Below are 6,000 nucleotides of genomic sequence, written 5' to 3'. Positions count from 1 at the left end.
TCATTTTGCTCCTTTTGATCTCCATCTTTGAGGCTCCACGATCATCATCGTCACCGGCATGACACCATGATCTCCATCATCGTGTCTTCATGAAGTTGTCTCGCCAACTATTACTTCTACTACTATGGCTACCGGTTAGAAATAAAGTAAAGTAATTACATGGTATTGTTCAATGACACGTAGGTCATACAATAAATTAAGACAACTCCTATGGCTCCTGCCGGTTGTCATACTCATCGATATGCAAGTCGTGATTCCTATTAAAAGAACATGATCAATCTCATACATCACATATCATTCATCACATTCTTCTTGGCCATATCACATCACATAGCATACCCTGCAAAAACAAGTTAGACGTCCTCTAATTGTTGTTTGCATGTTTTACGTGGCTGCTATGGGTATCTAGCAAGAACGTTTCTTACCTACGCAAAAACCACAACGTGATATGTCAATTGCTATTTACCCTTCATAAGGACCCTTTTCATCGAATCTGATCCGACTAAAGTGGGAGAGACTGGCACCCGCTAGCCACCTTATGCAACAAGTGCATGTCAGTCGGTGGAACCTGTCTCACGTAAGTGTACGTGTAAGGTCGGTCCGGGCCGCTTCATCCCACAATACCGTCGAAACAAGATTGGACTAGTAACAGTAAGCATATTGAAAATAATAAACGCCCACAACTACTTTGTGTTCTACTCGTGCAAAGAATCTACGCAATAGACCTAGCTCATGATGCCACTATTGGGGAACGTAGCAGAAATTCAAAATTTTCCTACGAGTCACCAAGATCTATCTATGGAGAGACTAGCAACCAGGGGAAGGAGAGTGCATCTACATACCCTTGTAGATCGCTAAGCAGAAGCATTCAAGAGAACGGGGTTGAAGGAGTCGTACTCGTCGTGATCCAAATCACCGAAGATCCTAGTGCCAAACGGACGGCACCTCCGTGTTCAACACACGTACAGCCTGGTGACGTCTCCCATGCCTTGATCCAGCAAGGAGAGAGGGAGAGGTTGAGGAAGACTCCATCCAGCAGCAGCACAACGGCGTGGTGGTGATGGAGGAGCGTGGCAATCCTGCAGGGCTTCGCCAAGCACCGCGGGAGAGGAGGAGGGAGAGAGGTAGGGCTGCGCCAGGGAGAGGTCAAAACTCATGTGTTGGCAGCCCCAAAGTCCTCAAGTATATATAGGGGAGAGGGAGGGGGCTGCGCCCCCTCTAGGGTGCCCTCCCTAGGGGTGGCGGCAGCCCACAACCCATCTAGGGTGCGACCAAGGGGGGAAGAGGGGAAACTTGCCCCCCAAGTTAGGTGGGTGTGCCCCCTTCCCCAAACCCTAGGCGCCTTGGGCCCTTGTGGGGGGCTGGGCTGGTCCCCTCCCACACTTCGCCCATACAGCCCTCCGGGGATGGTGGCCCCACTTGATGGACCCCCGGGACCCTCCCGGTGGTCCCGGTACGTTACCGATAAAACCCGAAACTTTTCCGGTGACCAAAAAAGGACTTCCCATATATAAATCTTTACCTTCGGACCATTCCGGAACTCCTCATGACGTCCAGGATCTCATCCGGGACTACGAACAACATTCGGTAACCACATACAAACTTCCTTTATAACCCTAGCGTCATCGAACCTTAAGTGTGTAGACCCTACGGGTTCGGGAATCATGCGGACATGACCGAGACGTTCTCTGGTCAATAACCAACAGCGGGATCTGGATACCCATGTTGGCTCCCACATGTTCCACGATGATCTCATCGGATGAACCATGATGTCAAGGACTCAATTGATCCCGTATACAATTCCCTTTGTCTAACGGTATTGTACTTGCCCGAGATTCGATCGTTGGTATACCGATACCTTGTTCAATCTCGTTACCGGCAAGTCTCTTTACTCGTTCCGTAACACATCATCCCGCGATCAACTCTTTGATCACATTGTGCACATTATGATGATGTCCTACCGAGTGGGCCCAGAGATACCTCTCCATCACACGGAGTGACAAATCCCAGTCTCGATTCATGCCAACCCAACAAACACTTTCGGAGATACCTGTAGTGCACCTTTATAGCCACCCAATTACGTTGTGATGTTTGGTACACCCAAAGCATTCCTACGGTTATCCAGGAGTTGCACAATCTCATGGTCTAAGGAAATGATACTTGACATTAGAAAAGCTTTAGCATACGAACTACACGATCTTTGTGCTAGGCTTAGGATTGGGTCTTGTCCATCACATCATTCTCCTAATGATGTGATCCCATTATCAACGACATCCAATGTCCATGGTCAGGAAGCCGTAACCATCTATTGATCAACGAGCTAGTCAACTAGAGGCTTACTAGGGACATGGTGTTGTCTATGTACCCACACATGTATCTGAGTTTCCTATCAATACAATTATAGCATGGATAATAAACGATTATCATGAACGAGGAAATATAATAATAACTAATTTATTATTGCCTCTAGGGCATATTTCCAACAATATGTGCCATGACGTGACACCATGCCACCTTTGATGACTTTCTGGTGAGTTTTGGATTTTATGGGGATTTAAAACCCGAGATTCCAAATGTTTGAGGACGAGCCAGGATGCCGGTACGGTTGTAATTCGTTCCCATTCCTGGCATGGGACCTAATTAAACATGCACCCAAGGACACATGCATGTACAATTTTTCTAGCCATTTTGGTGAACTTGAGCATGTATTTGTAGTTCAGATTTGAATTATGGACATTAAATGCCTAGGAAACTCAATTAGTGCACAAAAAGTCCGAACGAACCCGGAATATGTTTAAATTCCAACATGGATATCATGTCGTTCCATGTTGCCCGTAGAAGAAAATACAAGGCGAAAAGAGGCAGTGATTACGTTTCTACAACAAGGGGAACACGTTTCCCTATCGGAACCACAAGGCTTCTTGTTGAGAGAAGCTCCAATTTGTAAGAGGTTCGTAATAAAACTTGGCCCAAATTGGACAATGTTTTTACCACGACTTATATATGCCATGACGTGACATGATGCCTACTTTCATGACTTTTTGATGAGTTTTGGATTTACGGGGATTTAAAAACCGAGATTCCAAATGTTTGAGGACGCTGGTATGGTTGTAATTCGTTCCCATTCCTGGCATGCATGGGACCTAAACATGCACCCAAGGACACATGCATGTATATTTTTTCTAGCCATTTTGGTGAACTGGGGCATGTATTTGAGGTTCATATTTGAATTATGGACATTAAATGCCTATGAAACTCAATTAGTGTGTAAAAAGGCCAACGAACCCTGAATAAGTTTAAATTTCAACACGGATATCCTATCGTTCCATGTTGCCAGTAGAAGAAAATACAAGGTGAAAAGAGGCAATGATTACATTTCGCCACAAGGGGAACACGTTTCCCTATCGGAACCACGAGGCTTCTTTGAGAGAAGCTCCGGTTCGTAAGAGGTTTGTAATAAAGCTTGGCCCAAATTGGACAATGTTTTTACCACGACATATATGCGCCATGACGTGACACCATGCCAATTGCTACCTCTTGAGCTTGTGTTGGTTTTCCCTTGAAGAGGAAAGGGTGATGCGGCAAAGTAGCGTAAGTATTTCCCTCAGTTTTGAGAACCAAGATATCAATCCAGTAGGAGACGACCCACAAGTCACCGAATACATGCACAAACAATCAAGAACTTGCAACCAACGGGATAAAGGGGTTGTCAATCCCTACACAGTCACTCGCAAAAGTGACATATGATAGAGATAGATAAACGGTAAAGTAAATATTTTTGGTATTTTTGGGTGTATAGATTGGAAAGTAAAGATTGCAAAATAGTAGATCGGAAACTAGCAAGATGTAAACGAGATTCAATATAATGGAAAAGAGACCCGTTGGCCATATGTTTCACTAGTGGCTTCTCTCGAGTTAGCATATATTACGGTGGGTGAACAAATTACTGCCGAGCAATTGATAGAAAAGTGCATAATTATGATGACATATAAGGCAATGATCATGAACATAGGCATCACGTCCGTGTCGAGTAGACCGACTCCTGCCTGCATCTACTACTATTACTCCACACATCGACCGCTATCCAGCATGCATCTAGAGTATTAAGTTCATAAAGAACGGAGTAACACATTAAGCAAGATGACATGATGTTGAGGAATTAAATCAAGCAATATGATGAAAACCCCATCTTGTTATCCTCGATGGCAACAATACAATACGTGCCTTGCTGCCCCTACTGTCACTGGGCAAGGACAGTGCAAGATTGAACCCAAAGCTAAGCACTTCTCCCATGGCAAGAAAGATTAATCTAGTAGGCCAAACTAAACCGATAATTCGAAGAGACTTGCAAAGATATCAAATCATGCATAAAAGAATGCATAGAAGAACCAAATAATATTCATAGATAATCTTGATCATAAATCCACAATTCATCTAATCTCGGCAAACACACAGCAAAAGAGTATTACATCAAATAGATCTCCCAGAATATCAAGGAGAACATGGTATTGAGAATCAAAGAGAGAGAAGAAGCCATCTAGCTAAGAACTATGGACCTGAAGGTATGTGGTAAACTACTCACGCTTCATCGGAGAGGCAATGGTGTTGATGTAGAATCCCTCCATGATCGAATCCCCCTCCGGCAGATCGTCGAAAAAGGCCCCAAGATGGGATCTCACGGGTACAGAAGGTTGCGGTGGTGGAAAAGTGGTTTGGTGGCTCCCCCTGATGTTTTTAGGGCATAAGAGTATATATAGGTGAAGGAACTATGTCAGGGGAGCTACGAGGGGCCCATGAGGGTGGGGGCGTGCCCTACCCCCCTGGGCACGCTCTCCTGCCTCGTGGCCTCTTTGTTGCATCTCCGACTTCATCTCCAAGTCTTCTGGTTTGCTTTTGGTCCAAGAAATATCATCGTGAAGGTTTCATTCCGTTTGGACTCCGTTTGGTATTCCTTTTCTGCAAAACTCTAAAATAGGCAAAAAGAATAGAAATTGGCACTGGGCCCTCGGTTAATAGGTTAGTCCCAAAAATAATATAAAAGAGCATATTAAAGCCCATTAAACATCCAAAACATATAATATAATAGCATGGAACAATCAAAAATTATAGATACATTGGAGACGTATCAAGCATCCTCAAGCTTAATTCCTCCTCGTCCTCGAGTAGGTAAATGATAAAAATAGAATTTTTGATGTGGAATGCTACCTAACATATTTATCCATGTAATTTTCTTTATTGTGGCATAAATGTTCAGATCCGAAAGATTCAAGACAAAAGTTTAATATTTATATAAAAACAATAATACTTTGAGTATACTAACAAAGCAATCATGTCTTCTCAAAATAACATGGCCAAAGAAAGCTATCCCTACAAAATCATATAGTCTGGCTATGCTCTATCTTCATCACACAAAATATTTAAATCATGCACAACCCCGATGACAAGCCAAGCAATTGTTTCATACTTTTGATGTTCTCAATTTTTTTAATCTTCACGCAATACATGAGCGTGAGCCATGGACATAGCACTATAGGTGGAATAGAATGGTGGTTGTGGAGAAGACAAAAAGGAGAAGATAGTCTCACATCAACTAGGCATATCAACAGGCTGTGGAGATGCCCATCAATAGATATCAATGTGAGTGAGTAGGGATTGTCATGCAATAGATGCACTAGAGATATAAGTGTATGAAAGCTCAAAAAGAAACTAAGTGGGTGTGAATCCAACTTGCTTGCTCACGAAGACCTAGGGCACTTTGAGGAAGCCCGTCATTGGAATATACAAGCCAAGTTTTGTAATGAAAAATTCCCACTCGTATATGAAAGTGACAACATAGGAGACACTCTATCATGAAGATCATAGTGCTACTTTGAAGCACAAGTGTGGAAAAAGGATAGTAACATTGCCCCTTCTCTCTTATTCTCTCATTTTTTATTTGGGCCTTCTCCTTTTTTTTGGCCTTTTTTTTCGTCCGGAGTCTCATCCCGACTTGTCAGGGAA

The sequence above is a fragment of the Triticum aestivum genome, chromosome 2B, assembly GCF_018294505.1.
Source record: "Triticum aestivum cultivar Chinese Spring chromosome 2B, IWGSC CS RefSeq v2.1, whole genome shotgun sequence".
NCBI lineage: Eukaryota > Viridiplantae > Streptophyta > Magnoliopsida > Poales > Poaceae > Triticum > Triticum aestivum.
This window is presented reverse-complemented; position numbering follows the sequence as displayed.